The 21,140-nt window shown below is 39.9% G+C and overlaps 1 long non-coding RNA gene across 1 annotated transcript; it reads right to left on the bottom strand.

Moving 5' to 3' along the window:
• Positions 1 to 3,521: 3,521 nt before the first annotated feature.
• On the bottom strand, positions 3,522 to 8,320 carry LOC139030906 (uncharacterized). The gene is made up of 2 exons (XR_011483346.1): positions 8,120 to 8,320; positions 3,522 to 3,635 (listed from the first exon to the last, which is right to left on the bottom strand). It is a non-coding gene; the product is annotated as an uncharacterized lncRNA (long non-coding RNA).
• Between the last annotated feature and the right edge of the window lie 12,820 nt (positions 8,321 to 21,140).

Below are 21,140 nucleotides of genomic sequence, written 5' to 3'. Positions count from 1 at the left end.
GGATTCCTTTGCAGTCCAAGGGACTCTCAAGAGTCTTCTCCAACACCACAGTTCAAAAGCATCAATTTTTTGGCGCTCAGCTTTCTTCACAGTCCAACTCTCACATCCATACATGACCACTGGAAAAACCATAGCCTTGACTAGATGGACCTTTGTTGGCAAAGTAACGTCTCTGCTTTTTAATATGCTGTCTAGGTTGGTCATAACTTTCTTTCCAAGCAGTAAGCGTCTTTTAGTTTCATGGCTGCAATCACCATCTGCAGTGATTTTGGAGCTCCCCAAAAATAAAGTCTGACACTGTTTCCACTGTTTCCCCATCTAATTGCCATGAAGTGATGGGACCACATGCCATGATCTTCATTTTCTGAATGTTGAGCTTTAAGCCAACTTTTTCACTCTCTCCCCTTTCACTTTTATCAAGAGGCTTTTTAGTTCCTTTTCACTTTCTGACATAAGGGTGGTGTTATCTGCATGTCTGAGGTTATTGATATTTCTCCCGGCAATCTTGATTCCAGCTTGTGCTTCTCGCAGCCCAGCATTTCTCATGATGTACTCTGCATGTAAGTTAAATAAGCAGGGTGACAATATATAGCCTTGACATACTCCTTTTTCTATTTGGAACCAGTCTGTTGTTCCATGTCCAGTTCTAAGTATTGCTTCCTGACCTGCATATAGGTTTCTCAAGAGGCAGGTCAGGTGGTCTGATATGCCCATCTCTTTCAGAATTTTCCACAGTTTATTGTGATCCACACAATCAAAGGCTTTGGCATAGTCAATAAAGCAGAAATAAATGTTTTCCTGGAACTCTCTTGCTTTTTTGATGACCCAGCGGATGTTGGCAATTTGATTTCTGGTTCCTCTGCCTTTTCTAAAACCAGCTTGAACATCTGGAAGTCCACGGTTTACGTATTGCTGGAGCCTGGCTTGGAGAATTTTGAGCATTACTTTGCTAGTGTGTGAGATGAGTGCAGCTATGAGGTAGTTTGAGCATTCTTTGGCATTGCCTGTCTTTGGGATTGCAATGAAAACTGACCTTCTCCATTAGATCACCTCTAATCATTGCAAATTAAAGGAAATCATCTCTTGAAACTTATTTATCCCTATTTCTTGTCCTCTGTGGGCACAAATGGGAGGACCCCTTTCTCTGTTCCCATCCTGCTTTCTTGAAAGATATCAGTTAGTTTTCCATCTTGTTGGGTTTCCCCTTCATCTTCACAATCAGCTATGAGCTGATTTTGTCTCTCCAAATTTCATAGCTTGAAATCCTAACCACCCCCCCCCCCCCACCCCCAGTACCTCTGAAAGTGACTGTATTGGAGACAGGTCTTTTAAAAAGTAATTAAGGTTAAATAAGGCCATTAGGATGTGCTCTAATCCAATATGACTGGTGCCCTTTCAAGATGAGGTAATTTGGACACAGAAACACACAGAGGAAGACCATGTGAAGACAGGTAAGGATAGAGACCCTCAGAAGGACACCACCTTGATCTTGGACTTCTAGTCTCCAAAAGCGAAAAGTGTGAGGAAATAAATTACTGTTGCATGAACCACCTAGACCAAGATATGTTTTTACGGGAGCCTTAGCAAACTAACAGAGGGAGGACTAGGGAAAGGCTGAGGGTGCTTATGTGTTAAAGAACTTGATATAAGCAGAGAGAATGAAGTGGTGCTTATAAGAACTGGCAGAGAGGTGCTCTCTTGAGCCTCTCTGAAAATATCCTCTTATGCTGTGTGTGAGGCTGGCAATTCTATAGGGGTCACTATAAGGGAATGAAGAGTGAGGTAAAATAAAAGAAAGACGCTATTGAGTCCTCTCAGGAGAAATAAAGACTCTGTGTGTGGATGTAAAGCATTATGGTGACCTTATGTTACTGTATGTTAAGCACTGTATTTGACTACGTCAGAAAGGCCAGGTTGAAAGAAAAAAAATTTAGATACTTTTATGCTTTTATAATTAATGGAAAGAAGTATTTTTGTCTTATTTAGAGTAGAATATAAGATAGGCTTCACAGTTAGTTGACAGAGAAAGCTGAGCAGATGAAAGTATCTTCAATCCATAGTAAATGACACTTAGCTCTTTTTTCCCTCTTATGATCAGATACTCATGTATATTCAGAACAAAAATTACCTGTGCAATAGAATATTTCAAGAATAATTAAGAAAGAACAGAATATATAATATATTGTCTTTACTCAAATCCAACTATCTCAAGATTGTCAGGCTCTTTATAAGTTTTAGTCCTCATACCACACCCCAATTTGGTTGCAAAGTGGCCCTGCCCTCATCTATCTATCTATCCAGGTGATGGATCTGAAAGATTGAGGTCAAATGGCTTGGACTAGAGGACAAGATAGAGATTGTCGTAAGGAAGAAAATACAAAATTACAAACTCCTCAGGTGTACTGTAACCTAACATTTGAGCTGGAAGGTTATTATCTATCTGACTGTGTGCTTGGGGAATGAACTGAAAAGGACAGATTAGTTTTCTCAAGTCAGTGAGAGCCAGTAAAAAGGCAGGGTATTCACGTTTCACATAGAATGGGATTGCTTGAGCATCTAGATTATTTCCAACATAGTCAGGTGCTTTGATAATAATAAATCTATTTGAAAGAAGGAGAGGTAAAGATGGGAATTATTATTTTAAAATTTTAATGACCCAAAGTGTTAGTCTTAGTCAAAAGTCTTAGTCAACTTGGGTTGGGGGGACTCAAACAACAAATATTCAGAAACTCACAGTTTTAGAGACTGAAAGTCCAAGATTAAGGTGTCAGTGCGATCAGGTTCTGGTGAAGACTCTCTTCCTGGTTCACAGACAGCTATCTTCCCCTTGTATCCTCATATGGCAAAGAAGAGGAATGATTCTGGTCTCTTACTCTAAGGACACCAACTGCATATATAAGTTTTCCATCTTCATGACCTAGTTATTCCAAAAGGCCTCATCTGTAAATGTCATCATATAGGAGATTCAGGTTTAAGCACATGAATTTGGGGAGAACAGAAACATTCAGTCCATAGAAAGTCTTCACTAACTGGGACAACTGATAAAGTGCATATCTGGTCAACCATTTGCTAAATGAAAATCTATTGATCTATTTCTCTTCTTTGTTCTGCAGCCATTCATGTGTATTGACTATTGACTATCGATTCCTCCCCCATGGGAGGGAGCACTATTTAAATATGGATATGACAGAATTCTGATGTTTTAAGCATTTAACTTTAACTCAGAGAAAGGCATACACACTCAAGAAAAGCATTCTGTTCCCTTTCCCATTCCTCTCCTTTTTTCCTCCTCCTCCTCCAACTTCAGCTCCACCTTTTTTCCTTTGAAGCTATCAAAGATTGTAAGGTGTATTTAGCTTAATCATCTGGATTCAGTATTATTCATTTAGTTAACATAGATTGATGCTGTTGATGAGAAGGTGCTGCCTTTTTCTTTCTAGGCCATTTCCAATATCATAGCCTATTGCACCATATTTCCTGACAAACCCACAGTGACCCCCCCCCAAAAAAAAATCAGCCAAGAGTTTGAATTTTGTGTTTATGGCTTGCTTCAGAATTGGTTTTGAGCCGTGTGTTCTTTTCCATCTCTTCCTGGAAGCCAGTTATTTTACAAGAATGTAACTGCAAATAAGTATCTGCAAGGAAAGAAAGTTATGGAAGCATTAGAAATATATACATACACCTAAAAGAAGCAGGAGATGAGAGTAAATCTAGTTGCTGTGGAGACCCAGAGGTATGTGTAGGCAACATCTAGACATTGTATTACTCAGATTGTTTTAATTATTGGAGAGTGGTAACTCCCTATTTCCTTAGAAGGAATAGGAGCTGGTAGCACATTGTTCATCTAAGAATGCAATTCATTCTGGGGAGTATGGAGGTGAACTGCCTGCTATTGGTCTTCTGTGGGCACTGGAAAGTATATCTGACAATGACTTTAGAGCTTGTTTCTGAGAATATAGGCCCTGATCAGTACATTTTAGAACATTAGAAAGAAAAAAGAAACCAATAACTTGAAGCTTTCATATCCAGGCTCTGTGCAAGATTTTTCCACATTAATTATCTTATCCTCATAATAATATTTAAAAAATATACTGTTAAGATTGAATCATATTTTGCCTTTTATGTAGGTCAAAATGATCGACTACTGGCAATTTTACTTTAATATAATCGTCATTTTTAATTATAAAAACACACCAGCACACAACACACCTGTCCTGTTCCCTGTCTCACCCCCCAGGCCCCCACCCAAGTTTCCCACTCCATGTGTCTGCTGCTAAGTTGCTTCAGTCATGTCCAACTCTGTGCGACCTTGTGGAGTGTAGCCTGTCCATGAGGCTCCTCTGTCCATGAGGATTCTGCAGGCAAGAGCACTGGAGTGGGTTGCCTGTCCTCCTCCACGGGACTCTTCCCAAGCCAGGGAAGGAACTCGCATCTCTGACGTCTCTTAGCAGGCAGGTTCTTTACCATTAGTGCCACCTGGGAAGCCCTTCCACTCCAGAGCAGAAAGCAATTGTTCTCAAATGTCAAAGGGCAGTGCTTGTTAGAAAACAGATTGTTGGTCTCCAACCTCAGAGACTCTTGTTATGTCTGGGATGGGACCAGAGATGTTGAATTTCTCAAAAATAGCCAGGTGATGCTGCTGCTTTTGTCTGACGCAGGATCACACCTTGGAACTACTGGTATAGAGGAATGACCTTCTTAAAGATGCACCTTTAAGATTTACTTTTTTTTTTTTTTACCCTAGTTTGGGCTCCAAAACAATATTAGAAATCTAGATTCCTTTAACATATTTTCCAAACCTGATGCTGTCATTTTCACTTACTCTCAACTTAACATTTCCTTGTATATAATGCATAAAACAGAAACCATATCACCTCAGTTTTTAAAGACCATAAAGTTTTTCCATGTATAAGAACATAATTCCAGAAAAAAATATTTGATAGTTTAAGTGATACCAAAATTCTAAAATTCAACATACTCAAAGCTGAGGGAAGGGCAAAAGACCAAATAAAATTTGGTGAGTGAGATAATGCAGTGGAGATTCACACATCCAGTTTGAGCCTATACTAGAAGTCATCCCTTCACGTTTTTTTCTACCCCTGAGATGCCATGTGTCAAAAAACAGAAAAATCAGCCAGGGATAGATTATCTCTACATTATAGATAAGGAAACAGATTCAGAAGAGTAAAATGATTTTCCCATGGCTGGTTCATGGAAGAACCCAGTTAGGGGATGTTAAAAGATAAACTGAGGCACATTAAAAATGTTAAATTTATTTGAGCAAAAATTGATTCCAATTCAGCAGTGCCAATCTACAGGTGGTTAGGAGTGCTCTGCTTACCAGAACCAGAGGAAAGACTTTTACAGATTAAGTACAAAAGCAAGAAAGGAAATTATTTGATTGGCTGCAGCTTAAAGCCTGGTTGGCTGTTTCTGATTGGTTACCCTTAGCATTTTGATTTTATAACATTGAGGCATCCGCAGGCTTGGATTTGGTTTGCTTACATAAGCCACCATGGTATTAGAGCTACCTCAGTTTATTGACCTCCTTGTCTAATTTAACAGAAGAAAAGAAAGTGAAGTCACTCAGTCGTGTCTGACTCTTTGTGACCCCATGGATTATGGCCCGCCAGGCGCCTCCGTTCATGGGATTTTCCAGGCAAGAATACTGGAGTGGGTTGCCATTTCCTTCTCCAGGGGATCTTCCCGACCCAGGGAATCAAACCTGGGTCTCCTGCATTGCAGACAGTCTCTTTACCATCTGAGCCACCAGGGAAGCCCCTAATTTAACAGGAGTCAGGGAAAACATCAGGTTGGTGCCAGAGGGGGAATAGAGTGTAGGAAATGGGAACACAGGATGCATTTTGGGTCAGGATAGAGGAAGAAATTCTTTTCCTCTGACTTCCTCTCACTTTACCTATATTTCAACAGATATATTAGAAGGAAATATAAAATGTTATTATCATCTTGACTCACCAAAAAAAGAAAAAACCCTCTGAAGTTTGTCATGAACAACCCAGCTAGTCACCAGATGCTCTATTTACTGCTAAACACTTTGCTGTTGTTGTTCGGTCGCCCAGTCATGTCTGACTCTTTGTGACCCCATAGACGGCAGCACACCACACTTCCATGTCCTTCACCATCTCCCGGAGTTTGCTCACACACATGTGATGCCATCCAATTCAGCAACACCACTACCTTTTTTAGAAGCACCGACAGCATCTTCTGGTGGTGCTCTTCTGGACTCTCCCAAGGACTTGAGAAGTTTGTTTTTCTTTGTTTCCCTGTGTCCTTGTTCTTATCTCTCCTTCTTTCTTCCTTTATCGCATCCATTTTGTTTGCTCCTGCCTTTATCACACCAACTTGTTTTTTTCCTGCCTAATTTGCTTTAACCCACTCAGCTCCATTCCCTGTGTGTTTTCTATTTCAATGAATGTGAAATGTTTCTTCATTTATCAGACTTTTCCTATATGTTTTTGTGCTTTTTGCTCTGAATTAGAGATGGTGGTAATTGGCTTTGTTTATCTTAACTCCCTGAAAATGCCAAAGAGATATTAATAATACTTAGCATTTGCAAAGGACAAAGTGTCTGGAGAAATGTATTAGTAAACAAATACTTATTCTTTAAAATATATAATGATCCCAATATTTCCTCTTCTTGGAAGAATTGCCCTGTACAACCTGGATGAGTCACCTTCTATCTGTGAATTTTAGCTTCCTCATCCATGAAAGGGGCTTCCTGGGTGGCTCTAGAGGTAAAGAATCTGCATGCCAATGCCAATTCAAAGGGATAGGATATGTGGGTTCAGTCCCTGGGTCCAGAAGATCCTCTGGAGAAGGAAATAGCAACCCTCTCCAGTATTCTTGCCTGCAAAATCCCATGGACAGAGGAGCTTGGCAGGCTACTGTCCATGGGGTTGGAAAGAGTCAGATACAACTGAAGCAACTTAGCTTGTACCTATGAAAGGGTGATAATAATATCCTCTCACAAAGTTGTTATGAGGATAAAATAAAAAGTATGCTTCAACTGTCTATTATTATTATCCTCCAAACTACCAGAATAGCATTAGCCCAATGATTCATTCATTTGTTCAAGGATGTGTGCTAGTCACCATAAAAAGAACAGTGAACAAGACCTCATGGAATTTGCAGTCTATCAGAAAAGACAAACCAAAACAAATAATTATAAAAATAAAAAACTGTAATAAGCACAACAAAATAAAATGCACTGTGCAAAATGTACAGTGAAGGAAAAGGACATTGTGCCATGAAACTGTACAGTGGTGGACCTGAACTTGGCTGAAAGAGGGAATGGTTTATGTATGGCTTCTCCACTGAAGAGACATTTAAGCTCAGGTCCAGAACATGAATGTGGGATTAATCAGACAGTAAATGGGGAGGTTAGTCCATCCTAAAGGAGATCAATCCGGGGTGTTCATTGGAGGGACTAATGTTGAAGCTGAAACTCCAATACTTTGGCCCCCTCATGCAAAGAGTTGACTCATTGGAAAAGACCCTGATGCTGGGAAAGACTGAGGGCAGGAGAAGAAGGGGACGCCAGAGGATGAGATGGCTGGATGGCATCACCGACTCGATGGACATGGGTTTGGGTAGACTCCGGGAGTTGGTGATGGACAGGGAGGCCTGGCGTGCTGCAGTTCATGGGGTCACAAAGAGTCGGATACGACTGACCGACTGAACTGACCTGAAATGGGGAAGAGAGAGTTCCAGACAGAAAGAATAGCATGTGCTGCTGGAAAGAAGTTGGCACATTAAAGGAATTCCTGAAAAGCCCAGAAGTTAGAAAACCAAGGGGAAAAGGGTCATGAGATAAAGTTGCATAAGTGGGTGGGAACAAAGCCACCCAGAGTCTCATGGACCACAGGAAGGAATTTTTTCCTATCTCCCAAAAGCATTTGGTGGACTCTGAAAGGATTTAAGCTGGGAAATAACAGTCAGATTTTTCTCTTGAATCTGCTGGGTTAGAATAGACTGGAGAGATATAAGAATGGAAGAGGGTTATCTGTTATCTGAGGCTTCTGGAATTGTTTAAATGAGAACACAGTGGCTTGGATCACAGATTTTGGAGAGAGTGGGAATCGAGTTTTAAAATACTTACCAGACTTGTTAGTTTGGGGAAGGTTTATAAGATGTGAAGGTCAGACTGATTATTGTGGTTTCCAGTTGTCTGTTCGGAGTACTTGGCTGTGGTGGTGCCATAGACTCTAAGAAGGAGCATATTTGATGAAGTGGAAGTTCATTGGTTCTGGCTTGGATATTGACTTTGAGATGTCTGTAAACAAACACATAAAGCTGTCTGATGAACAAGGGGTTCAATACATGGATCTGAACTGGAAAAAAAGATGAGCGTTGGTGCTGTTTATAGGAGTAAACAAGATACCCAGGGGCTATCAGCAAACCAGTACACAGCAAACCAGCTAGACCAAAATGATAGCATATCCAGTGCATAGTTGCTAACTGCTAGGTCACTTCAGTCGTGTCCGACTCTGTGCGACCCCATCCCTGGGATTCTCCAGGCAAGAACACTGGAGTGGGTTGCCATTTCCTTCTCCAACGCATAAAAGTGAAAATGAAAGTGAAGTCGCTCAGTCATGTCTGACTCTTCGCGACCTCATGGACTGCAGCCTACCAGGCTCCTCCGTCCATGGGATTTTCCAGGCAAGAGTAATGGAGTGGGGTGCCATTGCCTTCTCCGATCCAGTGCATAGTTACTTGGGTATGAATACAGCAGTGAGGATGGAGGCTGTGTAAGTGGACAGGGTGGATGGGTGAATGTGTCTTTACTGACAGAAGCCATTTTCTATTTAAAGCTGTAGTTTCTAAGATCGGCAGAATCCCTCGTGTAGTTTATTTAAGGTGGAGTTAAAAAACAACCTGGAAGGACCCAGACTTTGAGCACACTTAATTCTGAGATAAGTTGGGGAGAGGAAAATACAACCCTTTCATATTCCCCTTCTCCATCACAATGTTTGTGTACCTTTAAAATACATTTCCCAGGGAATTCCCTGGCAGTCCAGTGGTTGGGACTCAGTGCTCTCCCTTCTGGGGCTCCAGGTTTGAATCCTGGCGGAGGAACTGCAAGCCATGTAGTGCAGCCAAAAAAATAAACTAAAGACATAAAATACACTTTCATATCAAATTTGCCACTCTATTTAAAAGCAGAAAAATATTCTTAAATGTAGCCAATAATTGTTTAGATATAGAAAATTATATATATTTTTTGTTGATTGCAAAGGGAAAAATTGTTGATTAGATAATCACCCAGTTTTTAATCCCACTGAAAACATTTCAATATTAAAATAGAGAAAACCTACACTGATACCTCAGGAAAATTTAATTACGACCTTCATGGTTTTTATGTTACTGTCCGTGACTCGAGACAATAAAGGACAATAACAAATGTAAAGATCCACCCATCTATCCATTCAACCAAGCAATATAATACAATTGTTAACAGCATATCTGTCTGTGGCTCAGACGATCAGTCATGTCTGATTCTGTGACCCCATGGACTATAGCCTGCCAGGCTCCTCTGTCCATGGGATTCTCCTGGCAAGAATACTGGAGTGGGTTGCCCTTTCCTTCTCCAGGGGATCTTCCCGACCCGGGGATCAAACCTATATCTCAAATGTCTTTTGCATTGACAAGCAGAATTTTTTTTACCACTAGCGCCACCTGGGAAGCCCCAGTTAACAGCATAGAGTCTCTCTGGGATCAAATCCCAGTTCCATTACTCACTGGCTGTTTGTGCTTGGGAAGGTCATTTAAGCTGTCCACATTTCCGTTTTCATATTATAAAGTAGATGCAGTAATAATTTCTACCTCACAGGATTTTGTAAGAATGAAATGAGTTAAATATATGTAAAACATTTAGGATGAACCCTGGCTTATACTAAGTGGCTTATATACTATTAGTACAGATAAAGACCCAGGTGTGAGTCACATGATTCTGCCCTTAAGGAGTTTTATAGTCTAGTGGGACATTGGGTTGGGAAGATCCCCTGAGGAGGAAATGGCAATACTCTCCAGTATTCTTGCCTGGGAAATTCCATGGACAGAAGAGTCTGGTGGGCTACAGTCCATGGGGTTGCAAAATAATTGGACACAACTGAGCAACCAAACAACAACAATATTAACAATGCATAGCTCAATTTATTTGAATCTTTTATCACCTTTCAGTTCAGTTCAGTTCAGTCGCTCAGTCGTGTCCAACTCTTTGCAACCCCGTGAACCGCAGCACGCCAGGCCTCCCTGTCCATCACATACTCCCAGAGTCCACTCAAACTCATGTTCATCGAGTCGGTGATGCCATCCAGCCATCTCATCATCTGTCGTCCCCTTCTCCTCCTGCCCCCACTCCCTCCCAGCAGCAGGGTCTTTTCCAACAAGTCAACTCTTCTCATGAGGTGGTCAAAGTATTGGAGCTTCAGCTTCAGTATCAGTCCTTCCAATGAACACCCAGGACTGATCTCCTTTAGGATGGACTGGTTGCATCTCCTTGCAGTCCAAGGGACTCTCAAGAGTCTTCTCCAACACCACAGTTCAAAAGCATCAATTCTTCTGCATTCAGCTTTCTTCACCATCCAACTCTATACATGACCACTGGAAGAACCATAGCCTTGACTAGATGGACCTTTGTTGGCAAAGTAATGTCTGCTTTTTAAAATGCTATCTAGGTTGGTCATAACTTTCCTTCCAAGGAGTAAACGTCTTTTAATTTCATGGCTGCAATCACCATCTGCAGTGATTTTGGAGCCCCCCAAAATAAAGTCTGACACTGTTTCCACTGTTTCCCCATCTAATTGCCATGAAGTGATGGGACCAGATACCATGATCTTCGTTTTCTGAATGTTGAGCTTTAAGCCAACTTTTTCACTCTCCTCTTTCACTTTCATCAAGAGGCTTTTTAGTTCCTTTTCACTTTCTGACATAAGGGTGGTGTTATCTGCATATCTGAGGTTACTGATATTTCTCCCGGCAATCTTGATTCCAGCTTGTGCTTCTTGCAGCCCAGCGTTTCTCATGATGTACTCTGCATGTAAGTTAAATAAGCAGGGTGACAATATACAGCCTTGATGTACTCCTTTTCCTATTTGGAGCCAGTCTGTTGTTCCATGTCCAGTTCTAAGTATTGCTTCCTGACCTGCATATAGGTTTCTCAAGAGGCAGGTCAGGTGGTCTGGTATGCCCATCTCTTTCAGAATTTTCCACAGTTTATTGTGACCCACACAATCAAAGGCTTTGGCATAGTCAATAAAGCAGAAATAGATGTTTCTCTGGAACTCTCTTGCTTTTTCGATGATCCAGCGGATGTTGGAAATTTGATCTCTGGTTCCTCTTCCTTTTCTGAAACCAGCTTGAACATCTGGAAGTTCACGATTCACGTATTGCTGAAGCCTGGCTTGGAGAATTTTGAACATTACTTTACTAGCATGTGAGATGAGTGTAATTGTGCAGTAGTTTTATCACCTTTACAGACTCAATATTTTGGAGCTCTTTCTCCAAGTGAGTGGTGGGAGAAGAGTCTCATAAAAATAACACATATTTTATAATCTCAAAGGATAAAATTTAGTGGATTTTTTGGTCCCAGGTTTACATAAATAGGAATTGAATTTTGGAATGAAAGGACTTGCCAATCTCACAACTGGTGCTACAAGAATGACTTGAATTGCAGCCTCTGCTTATGTATGTTTTTTAGTGCTTTCATTACATACATGGTGGGTCTGAAACAAGGTGAAATCATCTCGTTTGGGCACAGAATATCTGAGATCTTTTTCCTCAAAATAGTATTAGAAAATTGTATACTTTGGTTTTAGAAACCCCAGCATACCAAGATTATGCAGAAAAAGTATAAATAGGCTCTCTGAATTGTTTTCTCTGGCTTTGCAATGTCAAAACACATCATTCACATTCTGGTAGAGTTAAAACATCTTTCTGAGTCTCTTTATGCAGTGAGCTTCCTCAACTAGGATGCCAAGGCATTTCACAGGGACATCAAGGGAAAAGGCTGGGATATGTCAGCCCTGGAGCAGGGCGGCTGAAGTTACTACTTAGGATTTACAGCCAAGGACAATTGTCCAAATCCAAAGGCAAGCTCAAGTGGCAGGGAGTGGGGCAGGTTGGGGTTAATCACAGAATAGGCTGGGTGCTGGAAAGTCAGAAATCTACTGCAAGAGAGATCAGTTCAAGGGCGCCCAAGGTCAAAGAGTCAGAGTCTAGATAAGGCCACAGTGAGTGAGACAATAAAAGGTGGGTGAAAGATCGGCAGGGCAATCAGAAGGACAGATCTGTATCAGGGAAACTCGATCCCTGAAAGGGCTTCCTGTTCCTACTTCTGAGGCTTTCTTCAACAATGGTCTGGCGGGGCTCTGTCACAGCAGGGCTGATCTAGACTGCACAGGTGAGAAGCAGCTATGGATCACTGGCTGAACGGAGGGAGGCTAGGAGGAGGGTTAGTCCAGCTCTGGTGAGTCACATAGAGATGGTAGCAAAGCCCCTTCAGTTACATGGGAAGCCAGTCTCAGAAGCATGCACATACTGCTGAAGATTTGCTCTTGGCCAAAGTATCATCATTCTACTTAAGAGGAAATGCCTTTAAAAAGTGTTCATGGGACTTTCCTGGTGGTCAGTGGTTAAGACTCCATAGTCCCTATGCAAGAGGCATGGGTTCAATACCTGGTCAAGGAACTAAGATCCTGCACGCTGCCTGGCAAGGCCCCCCAAAAGTTTACTTTCCAAAAAATTTCATAGTAGTCAAATAGTAAGTGGCTTTCAGTGTGGGGGTTGTGTGAAGTGAAACAAATATCCTCTTCAGGGAATCAGAAATATATACATCACATTGTCCTTGAAAAGTGTATAGATCTGGGTGGGGGTGGGGGAAAGAGCTAAAACCTTCTAAAATCTTTTGAAAAGCCCAAATATTTGGATTTCTATACCACAAGCCAACTGTAAACAAATTTGAGATGTTGGGAAAAAAGTAGATTTGAGCTTATTACCCTGAATGATAAAAGAGCTAAGGATGACAAGAACCCTCAGATAGTGATAAAAATGTGCCAGCCACTCCCCTGAGCACCATATATGTGCTCATTTCATCCTTTCAGCAACACTTTTGGTCCTATTATTAGCATTATTTTACCTTAAAAATAATTAAAATATAGGAAAATTAAATGACATGCCCAAGATCACACAGTTATAGAATCCTGCAGAAGATGGATGTGGTAAAATATAATCCTATCTCTGCTCTTCTTTTTCTGTGGTCCTGCCAGGAGGCCAGGGGCGTTTTGGAAGACTGTGACTCCACATTTGTGCTTCTGTGTAGCTAGAGGCTCTATTTTCTGTCCTGCAGTTAGCTTAACATTTGGGCTTACTTCATGGCTAATATAGTGATGATTGTGCCATTGTGCTGCGAGCAGTGAAATACCGCAAACTTTTTAAGCTTTAGTGTTATAAATGCAGATAAGTATGTGTCAGATAGAATGATCACTGCTATTATTTTGCTCCAAACTTTCTTCCTACACTGCTACTGGGTTAGAGAAGGGGTTAAGAACAGGGGCTGGAGTCAGATAGCTGGGCTTAATTCCTTGCCAAACTCACTAGTGATGAAACTTGGAAAGTTATTTATCCAGAAGGAGCTAGTGTTCCTTTTCTCCAGAGTGGGGTTAATAATAGTCCTAACCTTACAGGCTTTTTGGGGGCCTTAACATGACACATGCTAAATGCTTTGCACAGTGCCAGGCACTTAGTAAGTGCCCAGTGCACACTAGTTATTGGGGTGAGTTTTTATTACTCTGAAGATGAAACCAGAGGAAATCAGGGAGGAAAGGATCTTTCAGCTTCATCATATCTCTGCCTCTCTTCCCTCTTTAAAATTCTACTCAAGATGCAGTTAGCACTTCAATGTTGTTAGGATGGGAAAGGCCACTATAACCTTTCCCTCTTGTTTTCCTGTCTGAAAAAAAAATGACAGTTTCTTACTGGATTAATGGGATCACTGATCCAGGAGAGAAGAGAGGATGAAAAGAAGATATAGACAGGAGGTGGGAACCATGATTCAAGAAAGATAAGACTTTTGGGGGGAAGGGAAGCTGATTAGGAAAGACTGGGGAAAGAGTGATGGTTAACACCTTGTTTTAGAAACTTAGAGGAGCTGGCAGTGGTATTGTGTATGGAATGTGGTGCTGGATAATTTTATAATTTTATAAAGACGAATCTACTTTATCATTTACATCAGGGAATCAAATTTCCTGAACAGGGTTTACTAGAAATTTATTTTGTACTGACTTCATTATGAAACACATACTTGAAGATGTTTCCATGAATTCTTCACAGGTAATTATTTTTGTGGAATGCTATTAATTGGCATGCTCCCTTCATCTTTCTCACCAATATTGGAAATATCAAGAAAATAGAAAAAGTATATTAAGATACCTACTAGAAAATACTGTGTCAAAAGAAGTCATCTATACACTAGTAATATCCTATTAGAAAATATAAAAGGAAAAAAATGTCTCGTTCAAGAATTAAAATGACATAAATAGTTTCCATAAGATTTTTGTGGAGAAAACACCAAACCTTTACTGCAAGATATAATAAAAGACCCAAATAAATAGACGGTTTCACCGATTTCACCGATTTCAGGGATTGAGGAATACTCAACGTTTTTAAATGCCAGTTCTCCTCCAAATAATCTACAAATTCAAAATAAGCCTAATCAAAACATAAGAATGATTTAAAAATGAAACTTAACAAGATGATCCTAATATTTTATAAGGGAAAATGTGCAAGGATGACTAAGGCAATTTTGAAAAGGAATTATAGAGCAAGGGCTCACCAAAAGCACTTGCTAGAAAATAAAGTTGTATTCATTGAAACGATATGCTGTCGGTGCAGAAATAGATAGGTAATTCAATGAAAAAGAATAGAGGTAAGAAACATATATTATCTTTTATACAAATTTGGTACATTATGGCTCTGGTATTTAGGTCAGAGTTGAAAGGATAAGTTATTCAATAAACTGGTTCTTCATTCAGAGAAAACTCAGAAATTTATCTCATAACATAAACTCAGTTAGATTAAAGACATCAGTACCAGATTGCTATATTTAAATGGATAACCAACAAGGATCTACTGCTTAGCACAGGGAACTATGCTCAATGTCATGTGCCAGCCTGGATGGGAGGGGAGTTTGGAGGAGAACGGATAATGTGTATGTATGGCTGACTCTCTTTGCTGTCCACTTGAAACTATCACAACACTGTTAATTGACTATGGTTCAGCACAAAATAATAAGTTAAAAAAAATAAGACATCAGTACTTTAACTACGTAACAAAAGAAAATTCTTAACTGTAGGGGTTTTCTCTACAGTTTTATTCATAAAAGCAAAAAACCATAAAGGAAAATACTGAAAAATTTCATTAATCATGACTTATAAAGCCTTGAACCACAAAGTTCCATGAACAGTTAAAAAATAACTAGTAAATTGGAAGAAAATATTTGTAACACATGTAACAGACTGAGGGTTCATATTAGAAATATATGTTTGTAAGAAAAATAAATGACAAAAAAAGGGGGAGGGAACTTTGAAAAGACAATTCACAGGAGTAGACATACAGATGCCAATAAAGTCATGTAAAGATGTTTGACCTCAGAGGTAATCGGGAAGTAAAAGTTAAGATAATGGGCCATTAAAAAAAAATCAACTTGGGGGCTTCCTTGGTGGCTTAGAGGTAAAGAATCCACCTGCCGATTCAGGAGACAGGGTTTGATTCCTGATCTGGGAAGATTCCACATGCAGTGGGGCAACTAAGTCCATGTGCCAAAACTACTGAGCCTACACTTTAGAGCCCGGGAGAGACAAGTACTAAAGCCCACATGCTCCAGATCCCGAGCTCCACAGCAAGAGAAGCTGCCACAGTGGGAACCTGTGCACCGCAACCAGAGAGAAGTGCCTGCTCTCTGCCTGTGCAGCGAAGTTCATGCAGCAACGAAGACCTCAGCCCAACCAAAAAATAAATAAATAAATAAATTTTAATTAAAAAAAATCAGTTAGGGAAAAAATGAAAAAATTGATGCTATCAAATACTGGTAAGGCAGTAGTTTGACTTATTCTTATACGCTATTGTTTGTAGTGATAATTATCACAGCTGACAAGAAAGATGATTTGTTGTCATCTGTCAAAGCTAAACAAGTACATTCTCAATGACACCCAACTTCACCCCTTGCTCTCTACCCTGGAGAAACATTTGCAAATGTACAGAAAGAGGAACATACAAGAATGTTCACTATTGTGTTATTTGTAATAGTGAAAAAAATCAGAAAAAAAAAATCTACATTTCTATTGGATTAGAAATATTGAGATGAACAGTAGTGTTTTCATACTATGGAATTTTAAGCAGTTAAAAGTGATGAGTTTATTGTATTTGTAGTAACATGTTTGGATCTCTAAGCCCATTTGTTAAGTGAGTGACCCAATTGGCTAAATAATGAGTAGAGTAGCATACCATTTATTACAAACAAAATACTTGGCATTGTCAGTCCTTTTGATTTCAGCATCCTTAGAGGTGATGTTGCCACGCTGTGGTTGATTTTGAATTTCTCTGATAACTACTGATGATGAACACCTGTTTATAGGCTCTTTGAATATCTTTTTTAAAGAGATGATCAAATCATCTGCTTATTTTGAACTTCTACAAAAGAAGTTCTTTTGTAGAAGTTTCTGAGAATTGATTCATGGTTCTTCCTCCTGAAAGTCTTTTGTCAATTATATGTAATTACAAAATCTTCTCCCAATCTATGACTTGACTTGTCACTCTCATAATGTTAGCAAGAGTGTAATTAACAGAAACTCTCATACATTGCTAGTGGAGTTGTAAATTGGTATGACACTTTGGAAACTGTTTTGGCAGAGTCCATAAAGCTAAACATATGTGTACTTATGATCAAGTGGTTCCACTCTTGGGTGTATGAATGGAACACAAATGACATCGAATATCCACTAAAAGACATAAAGATGTGCCAGCTGTTATACATTTATAATGCTTTAAAAGCTCTAAACTGGAATCAACTCAAGTGTCCCCCAACAGTAGTAGACTGGAGAATAAACTGTGGTATATTTGTACAACAAAATATTACATAGCAACAATAAAGAACAAATAACTACTATGAGCAAAAATATACATAGTATCATGGATCTATTAAGGGAAAAAGAGTAAGCACAGAGTGTACATATTTTTTTAATTAATTTATTTTAATTGGAGGCTAATTACTTTACATATTGTGGTGGTTTTTGCCATACATTGACACTTATCAGCCACGGGTGTACATGTGTCCCCCATCCAGAACCCCCCTCCCACCGCCCTCCCCATCCCATCCCTCAGGGTTGTCCCAGTGCCCTTGTTTTGAGTGCCCTGTTTCATGCATCAAGCTTGGACTGGCGATCTATTTCACACATGATCATATACATGTTTCAATGCTATTCTCTCAAATCATCCCACCCTCGCCTTCTCCCACAGAGTCCAAAAATCTGTTCTTTATATCTGTGTCTCTTTTGCTGTCTTGCATATAAGGTCATTGTTACCATCTTCCTAAATTCCATATACATGTGTTAATATACTGTATTGGTGTTTTTCTTTCTGACTTACTTCACTCTGTATAACAGACTCTAGCTTCATCCACCTCATTAGAACTGATTCAAATGCATTCTGATGATTCCATTTACATGAATTTCAAAACCAGGCCACACTATCTATGATGATGGAAATAAGACTAGTGGTTACTTTTGAGGAGTTATTGATCAGGAAGGGACAAGGGACATTTTTGGGATCTAGAAATATGTCTGCCAAGATGTACACTAAAGATTTGTACAATGTATTCTGTATAACTCATACTTTATTAAAAAGTTTTTAAAATTTTAGAAAACCCCCATGAGATAGACATTATTATTATCCACATCATACAGATGGTGTATCTTTTTTGATCTTTGCTGGAGTTCATGGGAAGACCTACTGTCAGGCTCTAATAATATACACCCAATAGTACAGTCCAGATAACCCAAAGAAGCTTTTTTTCCAATTCCTCAGGATACACAGTAATGGAAGGCTCCTTGGAAGTCTGCCCTAGGAGCAGGTAGGGCAGGCATACCTCTGCCCCTTCCCAGGCCTTTCTCTATGAGGCCGAGCTCTTCTAATCCTCCGGATACCCACAAAAGCTTTTTCTCTCTTTGGGTTTAGGTCAACCTGGCCTCCCATCTGTGGGTCGGGGAATGAGGGGTTAATAATACAGAAAGTCTCTGTTGTCTACACATATGTCAGGCTCCTTACCACTTTGAGGCAAAAGAAGCTACTGAAAGTTTTTCTGAACCATTTAAAACATTCTTCATCATTTTGCAGTAAGTGTGTTTTACTGTTTATATTCTAATTTTTTGAAAATCCATAATTCCAAACAGCAGTGATGAGGGGGTTCTTTAGGCCTAAGAGTTGGATCTGACCGGAAGCACAACTAACCTATGGTAATAGAAGTGAGAACTGTGGCTACATGTGGGGTCAGGGGGTGTTAACTTGGAAAGAACATGAGAGAGTCTTCTGGGCTGTGGAAAGCTTCAAGATACTCATTGGTATGGTGACTGCACAGATGTCAAAATTCACCCAGCTGAGTCCTTACAATTTTTTTTTTTATACCTTGAAAGTGAAAGTGAAGTTGCTCAGTCGTGTCTGACTCTTTGCGACCCCATGCACTGTAGCCTACCAGGCTCCTTCCTCCATGGGATTCTCCAGGCAAGAGTACTGGAGTGGGTTGCCATTTCCTATGCTTCAATTATAAAACAAAGCAAAAAAAAAACAAAACCCCCAAAAGTGGTAATAAAATAATATATACTATTGTAATAATAACAACATGTCTTGAAAATTATAGAAAGATCTGGAATGATAAGAATCAAATTCTTAACAAGTTACTTATGGAGGGATTAGGGAGAGAGAGAGGTAATGAGAGTGTGGTTAGTAGTTAAACGGATCTCACTCTCCTCCTAGTATATACTTTTTTAAGATGAAAGAGAAAATGCTATGTAAATACATCAAACATGTAGATTGTGTACTGCCGTCAGGCACTGAGGATTTCTGGATCCTTTCTGCTGTTTAATGCTCAATCACTTTAAAAGAACCACTGACGCAAAACTTATATCTGGAACAATTCTCAGAGTACAATCTAATTCTTAGGTATTTTCTCATAACTTCACCCCTTGTGCTGACCTTGTCTTTGTTTTGCTATAGATACATGTCCCAAGATACAAATTGGGAATATTTTCTTTTTTTTAAACAAACTTTTTATTTTGCATTGAGGTATAGTCGATTAAAAATGTTGTGATAGTTTCAGGTGAAGAGCGAAGGGACTCAGCCATACATACACATGTATCTGTTCTCCCCCAAACTCCCTTCCCACCCAGGCTGCCACATATCACTGAAGCTGGGCATACTCTCACTAAAACATGTGACAATCTGTCATAGGAGGTAACCCCGGTCATAGTTCTCATTCAACCTTGGGGATGGGTAGAAAAAAGAGACCCTCTCTGCTCTGGCCTTATATTTTTGTAGTTGGTAGTCTGCATTGAGCTGATTGAATGAAAATACCTGTTTCAATATTTTTAAGTTAAAATTCAGGGAAAAAATATTTTTACATTATCAAACTAAGTATTTGTAAATTTTGCAAAAGGCTGTTTTTTAATAAAAATAACTTTTAGAGTTAATAGAATGCATATTTACAGATTCTGCGTTTGTGAACGTTAATTATGGTTTATATTGGAGAGTTGGGCTGTGAGGTCTTTAAACCACCTTGAGACTGAATTGGAGAATTAGGGTGAGGGTTTAGATCAATATTAGGGTGACTTTTTTATGGTATTGTCTGCAATTTCCATAAAATAGATTTTAAACATATATTTAAAATCTGGAATAGTTCTTGTATCTGATGTCTTTCCTACATCAGGACAGTTATCAGACAATGCGCCTTGAGTTTGGAGTCAGAAAAATCTCATCATGATAGGCATGGAGGTAACTACATTAACTAGATGTTTTCCAGATTTCCTCTTCTCTGTGCATAAGAAAATGCTCATTAGTGCCCAGACTCTCACTGCTTGAGCAATAACATTATCGGAAACACAACTCAGGGCTCTTCCCCTGTGTGTGCACGTGGTATTTTCGGGTCAGGTTTTCCAGCCTGTGATCTCAGGGCCACTGAGTTGGAATGACAGGACCTGATTTGTACATCCCCTCTCACGTTCTTTCTCCTTCCTCTCTTATGTTTTGTCTCCTCTCTTTACCTTTTCCTACTTGTTTACATCCTCTCCACCTTAAATAGACTTTTAGAGCAGTTTTAGGTTCATAGAAAATTCAGCAGAGAGTACAGAGTTCCTATATGCTCCCCGCCCTGCATGTGCCTAAGCTCGCCCATTATCAACCTTCCCACCAGAGTACTCCATTTGTGACAGTCAATGAAGCCACACTGACACAGTGAATTCACTCAGAGTCCACAGTTTACACTGGGGTTCACTCTTGCTGTTGTACATTCTATGGCTTGTTTCCTTCTTAAAAATCCTTCCTGCTTTGTACCTGGTAGCTAAATAGTTGGCAGATCTTGGTCCTCATCTATGCCAGGTACACTGGAACCACAGACTTCCTTACAAGGTCATCAGGCCCAAGTGTGACCCCATTCTATCCTCTCGGAGGGTCCCCCATGGGAAATGTTTGCATTTTGCCACTTCTGTCCCCTGAGTGCAGCTTCTTATCACTTTGGATTGTGGAAACTCTAAGAAATATATTCACTCAGTCCTCAAATATCTAATGACACTTTAGGGCTGAGGATAGAAGAGAAAAACGAGTCCTTGGCCAAATAGAGATTACATTCTAGTGTTCAGGCAGCCAGGTAGTCATGCAATTATGCTGAAGAATGATCAGTCTTTAGCGGTCCCTCCTGGCTCACGGCATCTGGAACATGACTGCAGAACTGATAAAACACTAGTGCCCCATTGATGAGATGCTCACCCCCAGATTCAAATGTTGCCCACACATTTCCCATAGAATGGATATTGAAATTTTACTCTTGCTTTAGAGTGACTATAGAACTTCACAGGTAA

Source organism: Odocoileus virginianus, chromosome 24 (assembly GCF_023699985.2).
Source record: "Odocoileus virginianus isolate 20LAN1187 ecotype Illinois chromosome 24, Ovbor_1.2, whole genome shotgun sequence".
NCBI lineage: Eukaryota > Metazoa > Chordata > Mammalia > Artiodactyla > Cervidae > Odocoileus > Odocoileus virginianus.
Note: the sequence above shows the minus strand (reverse complement) of the source record. Positions and strands in the feature narration are given on the sequence as shown.